Here is an 8804-nt window from a genome sequence, read left to right as displayed (position 1 = left end):
CGCTGTTTGTCTCCTTTGTTTGTTCCCTAGGTCCCGCTCCGGTGTGTGCGCCGTCCACGGCCGTCCCCCGTTCTCCGTCCCGTCGGCCTCCTCTTTTGCCTGCCTTGTTCTGGCTGCTCCTGGTGCGCCCTTGTTTTTGTTCCCGTTCGTTTCCCCCGGCTCTCCCGCCGCTGCCGCGCGCTTTGTCCCGCGCTTTCCTGCGGACTCCCTCCTCCTGGCCGCCGCTCTGTCTTGGTCTCCTGCTGTGTGGCTTTTGTTTGTTGCCGTCCTGTCCTCGCTTCTGGCTGTCCGGTCCTGCGCGCCTGCGGGGGGGGGGGTTCGGGGTGTTGCCCCGCCTTTCTCTGCCGCCTCCCCTCCTTCGCCTTGGCCTCCTGCCCTGTGGCCCTGCTCCGGCTCCCGGCCCTCCCGGCTGGGTCTCCCCTGCTCTCCGCTGGCCCCGCTGCCGTCCCCCTTCCCCACGCCCTCCCCCCTGCCCCTTTCCTGTGGCCTTCCCCTTTTTCTTGCGCCCCCCGCTTGTTTTTTCCCCTCCCCCTTGTCCTTTTGTTTTGTGGTCCTTTGCCCCCTTCCCTGCCCCCCCTCGCCCCCCGCCGCGCCCTCTTGTGCTGTCTTTTTCTCGCTGTTTTTTGCTCGTTCTCTTTTTTTTCTCGTTCTCTTTTCTCGCTTCTTTTTCCCTCGCTCTCTTTTTCTCGCTCTCTTTTTCCTCGCTCTCATTTCCCTCGTTTCTTTTCCTCGTTTCTTTTTTCTCGCTCTCTTTTCTCGCTCTCTTTTTATCGTTCTCTTTTCCTCTCTCTCTTTTCTTGTTCTTTTTTCCTCCTCTGTTCCGTTGTTCCCTGCCGCTGGCCCCTGCCTCGTCCTCCGTTCTTCCCTGGCCCCGCGCTTGCCGTCTTGGGCCTGCCTCCCCTTCCGCCGCTCCCCTTCTGCTGCCCTCCCCTGCGCGGCGGCTGTTGCTGCTCCGCGCCCCGCCCGGTCCCCGTGCCTCGGCCGGTCCGTCCTGTGGGGCCTGCCCTCCTGTCGTTTGTGCTGTTTCGTCCGTTCTCCCGGTGCTCCTGCCTTCTCTGTCCTGCCTCTCCCCTGGCCCCCTCCGGCCCTCCTGCTGGTTGTTTTTGCTCTTGGTGTCTGTCTGGGGTGGCTCCGGTTCTTGGTTGTTTAGCTCTTGGTGCTGTCTGGGGTGGGGTCGGTATGGTTTGTTGCATCTTGGTGCTGGTCTGGGGGTGGGAATCAGGCTGGTTTTGTTTGTCTTGTGGCTGTGCTGGGGTGGGCTCCGGTCCTGTTCCTCTTCTCGGCCGTCCTCCTCCCCTTCTCTGTTGCTGTCGCTTCCACCTCCCGTCCCCGTGCTGCTTTCCGTTTTTCCTTGCCGCTCGCCCCTCTGTCTTTTGCCTTGTTCCCGTGGTTCTCTTTTTTCGGCTCGGGCCCGGTTCTGTTGTCTCGTTTTTTCTGTTCTTCTTCCCCTCGCTGTCCTCCGCTCCGTGCTACGCGGGGCGTGTTCTTCTCGTGTGTCGTTTCCCCGCTCTCTGGTTTTTCGCCTTCCGTGTCTTCCTCGTCTTGTTGCCCTGCCGCCCGGTGCTTTCCTTCCCCCCGCCCTCGGCCCCTTGGCTCGCTCTGCTTCGTGCGGCTTCACGTCCCTTCTCTCTTTCCCTCTCTTCCTCTGGCCCCCTGGGGCTTTTCCTTCGTCTCGGCCCGGTCTCTTCTCCTGGCCCCGGCGTGCCCTCGTCCTTTCCCCTGTCTTTGGCTTCCGCCTTCTAGGTGTCCGTCTATTGTTCTCGTTGCTTCTCCCTCCTTGCTCCGTTTCCCAGCTTTCTGCCCTCCAGCCGCCCTTCCTTCGCCCTCTTCGTTTTTCCCGCCTGGCCTTTGCGGCGCTTTCTCCCTTTTTTCTCCCTCCCTTTTTTTCCCTCGGCCTTCCTGTGCCCCTCTTTTCTCCGTTTCGCCCGTTTGTTTCTCCCCGCTGACCGCTTCCTTTGGCTTCCGTGTGTTTTATTCCTGTGTCGCTTCTGGGACAGCGGCGGTGTCTCTGGTGCTCCGCCTCCCTGGGGCTCTCCCCTCCTTCTCTCCCTCTTCCTCCCTCTTCCTCCGTGTCACCTCCTCTTCTTGCCTCTGGGTCGCGTGTCACGCCCCTGTCCTCCTTGCGCTTCCCGCCCGGCGTGGGTCTTGCCTTCTGTTTTTGTCCCGGTCCACCTCTTGTGCTGTTCCTCCGCCGGCCCTCTTCCCCCGCATTCTGTCCCCTCCCCGCCCTGCCCGTGGCCTCTCCTTCTCCTGCCCGTGTTTCTTTGTCACGGGGTGTCTCTGGTTCTCCCCGGACCTCCGTCTCTTGCCCTGCCGCTGCCTGGTCTTTGCTGTCCGGTGCTTGGCCGCGCCTGCCTGCTCTTGCTTTGCCGCCTTCTCTGCCCCCTCTCCTTTCCGTCCCCGGCCCCCTGCTGCCTGCCTCTGTCCCCGCACGAGGACTTTCACCTCCTGTTCCCCCTTCTGTTCTGCGCGTCCCGCCAGAGTCTAACCTTCCCTCAATCGATTATCGGCCTTGCGCTAATTAGTTCTGATGTTCCGCATCTGGTCTCTGGCCCTGCCGGTTTGGCTCCCCGTTCCTTTCGGCTCCTCCCCCTCTGCTCCCTGGCCGTTGCCCCTCCTTTGCCCTTCTGGCTTCCTATCCCCGGCTTGAGCTTTTTGTTGCTCCCTTCCCCTTTTCCCCGGCCGGGTCCCTGGCCCCTGCTCTCGTTTGCCTTGCTCTTTCTGGGCCCTGTTGTTGTCATGTCGTTTATGTGGGGTCCCTGCCGCACGCCCCCCTCCTGCTCCTGTCGGCCTGCTGCTCCCTTTCTCGTCTTTGGCTGCCTGTTCCTGTGTCGCCGTGTGTGGCCTCCTTCCCCCCCGCTCCGTGGTGTCTCGCTGCCTCTGTCTCTTCTGTCCTGTCTGTCTCTCTGTCTGGTCTGTCTCTCTGTCTGTCTGTCTATTCTTGTCTGTCTCTCTCTGTCTCTCTCTCTGTCTGTCATCTCTGTCTCTCTGCACTCTCTCTGTCTCTATCTGTCTCTCCTCTCTGTCTGTCTGTCTGTCTGTCTATACTGTCTGCTCTCTCTGTCTCTCTGGTCGTCTCTTCTCTCTGTCTGACTGGGGGGGGTCCTGCGGCGCGGGTGTTTGGGGCTTGGGTGGCTGGCCGGCGCCCCCCGCCGGCCGCATCTCTGCCTCCCCTCCTCCGGCCCCGTCCCTCACTCCGCTCCGCGGGCGGCTCCGTCCCCGCGCTCTGGCCTGTCCGTCCGGGTTCGTGGCTGCCGCGCGCCTTTCGCCTCTGTGCCCTTCCCCTTTCCCCTTCGCCCCTCTGGCCCCTTGGCGCTTTGCCGCTCCCTTTCCGCCCGCGTGCCTCGCCTCCTGGCCCGCGTTGCTGTCCGCCTGTCCCTTCCTCCGCGCCGTGCCCCGCCTGGCCTCCTCCGTCCCGTGCCGGGGGTGCGGGCTTTTTTCCCTCGCCGCCCCTGTCTTTCCGCCCCTTTATTCTCTTGCCGCTTGTTGCGGGGGGGCTTGTTTCCCCCCCTCTGTCCTCCGGCCCTTGGTCTCCGTGCTGGCTGGTGCGGCTTTGCGCTGCTGCCGGCGGGCGGCGGGGCTTGCTTCTCTCCCTCTCCTCCGCCCGGGTACCGCCTCCCGCGTCGTGTCTCCGGGCCTCTCTCCCTCCCTCCGCTGCGTCTCCGTCTCGGGGCGTGTCGTCTTCCTCTTCCTCGTCTGCCCCCCACGTCGTCGTGCGCCTCCCTCCCGCGCGCGGCTGGCTCTTCCTCCCCCGTCCCCCGCCCCCTGCCCTGCTTCCTGGGGCGGTTCTCGCTTCCTCTCCTGTCCGGTCTTCCCCTCCCCCCTCTTCTCTCCCTCTTGTACCATGCCGCCTGTTCCCCGGTCTCCCCTGACTCTCCTGCTCCTCCCCCTCTCCTCTTTCGTCGTTTCCTCTTGGGCCCGCGGCCCCGTTTTTTCGTCTTCTCCCTGCCTCTTTTCCTTTCGTTGTCCTGCTCTGTGCTGGCTCCGCCTCTTGTTTGCGGGCTCCCGCCCCTCTCCTGCCCGCTTTCCTTCGCTCTCCTCTGTGCCACCGGCTCTCGCTTCCCCCTCCGCTCTTCCCTCCTCTTGTTTCGTCCCTGCCCTGCGGCTGCCGGCCCTCGGTCTCCTTCGTCCTCACCTCCTCCTTTTGGTTCGTCCTTTGCCTCCGCCCTCCTTGCGGCCGTCTCTGCGTTTGCCGCGTTCCCTCTTCTTTCTCTCTTGGCCTGCGTCCCTGCTTGCGGTCCGCCGTTTTCCCCGGTGCCTACGGCCGCCTTCTTCCCCCGCCCCCCCGCCAATGTTTGCCTTTCCTTGCCCGTGTTCATGAGCTTGTCTGTTTTTGCTTGGTCCTCTATCTGCTCTCTGTGGTTGCCCTGATGCTCGCCCCCCCGGCCGGTTTCCCCGTGCCTCCTTCGGCTGTCGTCGCCAGGCCCGCGTTGGCTGCCTCTCTCCCCCCCCCGGCGGCGGAGGCCCCGCGCGCGCTTTCCTCCCCTCTGTCCTGTCTTTCCCGCTCCCTGCGGCCCTTTTTCCCCCTGCCTGTTTTTGTGCGCGGCCTCCGGTCCCCGCGCCGCCCGCTACGAGGCCCCTCCCCACCTCCCTCTCCCTTCCCGTTTCCTGCCCTGCCCCCTTTTCCTTTTTTGTCTTTTTCCGCCTGCTCCTGCGGCCCCTGGTACCTGCTGCCCGCACTCCGTGCCTCCTTCCACGCGTCGGCACTCATTCTTTCCCTCTGGCCCCTCCGGCCTCCTTCCGCGGCTGTGCGGCTTTCCACGTTGCCGCCCCCGGCGCTGCTGCCGCCGGGCGCCCGTGTTCCTCCGCTCCTGGCATGGCGGCGCCCCCATCGGAGTGCCGCTGCTCTTCCTCTCTATCCTTCTGGGCCCCGCGGCGCTCTCCCTTACGCTCTTTCCTTCGCTGTGCTGTCGCCCTCCCCCTCTTCTTCTCCATGGCCCCGCAGCGGCCCCCTCCGCCCCTTCGTCCTGGCGCGCCGCCCCCGGGTGCCGCTGTCCCCCTCTGCCCTGCCTCCTCTTCCGTGTGCTTTCTGCGGCGCTGCCGGTCTACCGTGTTTCCCGTCGTCCGGCCGCGCTCGCCGCAGTGTGCGGGGCCGCCGCTGCCGTCTCTTCCCTCTCGCCCCTCCAGCCGCGCCGCCGTGCCGTGGTCTGTTTCCTTGTGCTTCAGCGGCCGCCTCTCCCCTTGCTTGCGTCTCCCTCCTCTGTTGTTCCGCCTATGTCCGCGGCCGCCGCCAGCCCTCTCTCGCGCCTCCGCTGCTTTGCTTGGCCGCGCTGCCCTTCTCCCCGCCTCTTTACTGTCTGGCCCTGTCTGACTTCGCGTGAGATCCTCCCGTCCCCTCCTCCGCCTTCCCTCTCTCCCCTCTCCACTCCCGCCTGCTTCCCCCGGTCTTCTCCTCTGGTTTTCCCCCCGCCCCCCTCCCCCGGCTTCCGCTCCTCACGTTTTCTGACCGCCCGTGGCTTGCGCGTTCCCCCGCCCGCCCCCCGTTTTCTTTCGCTTCTGTCGCCGCCGTGGTCCCTGGCTTTTGCGTGCCCGTGCGCCCGCCGCTGCCCTCTTCTCTTCCCGCTTCTCCAATTTTCGCTGCCCCGCCTCCCCTTTGTCCATATTTGCCGCCGTGGAACTTGTCATGCCCTATTCCCCTGCGCTCGGCCGCCCTCCCCCTGCCCTGGCCGGCCTCGCTCTGTTTGCCTGACGCGCTCCAGCTTCGCCTTGCTTCGTTCCATTTGCTGAGTGGACTGTACGAGCGAGGCTGCCTGCTTTTTGCGCCGGCCCACGCCCCCCCCCAAACACCCCTCTCCGATCCCCCCCCCCCAGTCGACACAGAGAGAGACAGACAGAGAGACAGAGAGAGAGACAGAGAGGACAACAGACAAGACAGACAGAGAGAAGACAGGAGAAGACAGAGAGAGCGAGAGACAGAGAGACAGAGAGAGGCAGAGAGAGACGACAGAGATGAAAGAGAGACAGAACAGAGAGACAGACAACAAGAACAGACAGACAGAGAGACAGAGTCATCGGGAGACACACTATTTCTGGTTTGAAGAGGCCACACACTCTACACAGGAACAGCATCAATACTAGAAAGTGCAGCATCAGCCCTTACAAGTAGAAGTATTGTGTCTGGCTTCAAGTTACCTCCACATAACTACATACAACAACTGCCCAGAAAATTTTAGCATTCAAACAGATCATTGCCATTTGACCCCGTCCTTTTAAAAAAGGGAATGGAGCAACAAAAATCGTCCAACTTGAGAGTAATCCAGAAGGTCAAACAGGGTCAACTTCCATGGACTCAGCAGTGTAGTAGCCTAGTACTTGATCCAACGCATTCATTGCCAGGATACCAGACTGAACACATAACCTAAATATCAATGCCGAGACGATATGAATGATACCTGCGTGTACGCGCAGAACAGTAAGCTTGTAAACAGGAGTTAAGAGCCTGCTTTGACATAGCATGCAGCATGTGGCCTTCTTGAACGTAAATATAGTGTGTCATATAAGCTTCAAAGCAATAGCATGCAGCTCTGCCAATCACTTACATCAAAGACCAGTCATGCTTCAAGGTCAGAGCGAGTCCTTGTTAAACCATTACACCCCGGTGACCAAATAAACACTGTCAGTAGAATGATATTCCACTGTATGTCTGTTTATTTTACAAGAATGCTTATTTTAATATTCCGTTGGCGTAGAACAGCAGCAATTTTGTACCTTACAAACAGAGCGCAATACCACTCCTTTCTTTAATCTCAATGATTACATGTGCTTTACACTCCCTACCCATAGTCAATAGATTATTTACCACTTATGAGATTGATATGAAGCAGTTTATAGATTATTTGAGAGCCCCAGTATGCTGAGTCACAAGATACACCCTCCTCCTCCAGAATCACACAGGAAAGAAACACACTGAATCCAAATGAAGCTTCAAGCTTTGATAAACAAAAACTGCTGAACGGGAGAAAATATTTTTCACATTAAGGGATGTGAAAAAATTGATGTTAGAAAAATTGATGAGAGCTCCTCAAAGCCATTCTGAAAACCGAAATATGCTAATTTAAGTGCTTGCTTTAGGCAGAAATCTTGGAACTTTAGCAAGGGAGGTTATAAGCACTTAACAAATTAACTTACACTATAATGCTTGAAGCCAAATACATGTTTAAGTGACTATTTTCACTCGCTTTTCCTCATTATAATAGACTTTGCCGATACTGAAGTAAAATGTCCCAGTTGCCATTGAGGAATATATTGGAAATGAGAGATAAGTGGACTTGAATGTCCTCACTAACAGATCTATCAATGTTCCTGGTCGTTTTTGGAAGGAGATCACTTTCTTCAGTGCAACAGACGATTAATACACTGAATGTCTAAAACATAGAGCGGGAAACGACACCGAAATAACACTCCCTCTGTATCACTGGACTTTACATCTATGGGGAAGAATAACCAAAACTATACAACAGAACCGTTCCCTAGCCTAAAAAAGATACCACGATGAACAATGCAAAATACCATAGTTTTATTCTATCTTCAAGGAACTGAAGCAGCACTGTACTGTATTGTGTAGCTACATCAACATAGAATGGTATGAGTAACTTCCTAGAAGATGAAACCATTACAAACCATACCTTATCCCACCCCAGACAGCACCAAGATCAAACAAACCATACCTTATCCCACCCCAGACAGCACCAAGATCAAACAAACCATACCTTATCCCACCCCAGACAGCACCAAGATCAAACAAACCATCATATGTCCGGAGGTTGGCCATTTTATAGTCATTGACATGATGGCAGTAGACCTGTATACTTACGAAACATCACAAACTACAGTATGTCATTCCCCACAGACTGACCCTTCCTGATGCACTGTGACCTGTCTGTTCCTCTGAGCATCAACAGCCTCCTCTCAGTGTTAGGTCATCAGAATGTTGATCTTCTGAGATTGGGTATCATGCCCAAGACTTCAATCTTCTGTTCCAGGGAAAGAACTGATTACTAAGTTCAGTCCAGGTCAGTGAACAACTGAACAGAGTATGAAAAAGAGAACAATAAAAATAGATATATTAAAAGAGAACTATAAAAAGAGATCTATAAAAAGAGATCTATAAAAAGAGAACTATGAAAAGAGAACTATGAAAAGAGATCTATAAAAAGAGATCTATAAAAAGAGATCTATGAAAAGAGATCTATAAAAAGAGAACTATAAAAAGAGAACTATAAAAAGACATCTATAAAAAGAGATCACAATAGGGCTCTGCTGTGTTCTGAGGGGGGGCATGTAAGGGTTGCAGGAAGGACCACAAAACAAAATACAATTTGTGAGGGGAAAAACAATCTTGTTTCTCAATAAAAAGTGGAATTGCACATAAAGTGGCAGTGTGGTAGGTTCTTTGTAATTTGGACGCAGCTGGGCAGCGGAGAGCAGGGGAGACAGGCCTGGAGGCCGGGGGCCTGGAGCAGGGCCACAGGCAGGAGGGCCAGGGGAAGGAGGGGAGGCGGGCAGAGAAAGTGCTGTTCAACACCCCCTTAACTTCTTTGGGGTAGGGGGCAGTATTTTCACGTCCGGATGAAAAGCGTGCTCAGAGTAAACTGCCTGCTACTCAGGCCCAGATGCTAGGATATGKATATTATTAGTAGATTTGGATAGAAAACACTCAGTTTCTAAAACTGTTTGAATGATGTCTGTGAGTATAACAGAACTCATATGGCAGGCAAAAACCTGAGAAAAAATCCAACCAGGAAGTGGGAAATCTGAGGTTTTTAGTTTTTCAACTCTTTGCTTTTCCAAGATACAGTGGAAAT

This window comes from Salvelinus sp. IW2-2015, unplaced genomic scaffold, assembly GCF_002910315.2.
Source record: "Salvelinus sp. IW2-2015 unplaced genomic scaffold, ASM291031v2 Un_scaffold3072, whole genome shotgun sequence".
NCBI classification, from domain to species: domain Eukaryota; kingdom Metazoa; phylum Chordata; class Actinopteri; order Salmoniformes; family Salmonidae; genus Salvelinus; species Salvelinus sp. IW2-2015.
The sequence above is the reverse complement of the archived record's forward strand: the minus strand, read 5'-3'. Positions refer to the sequence as shown.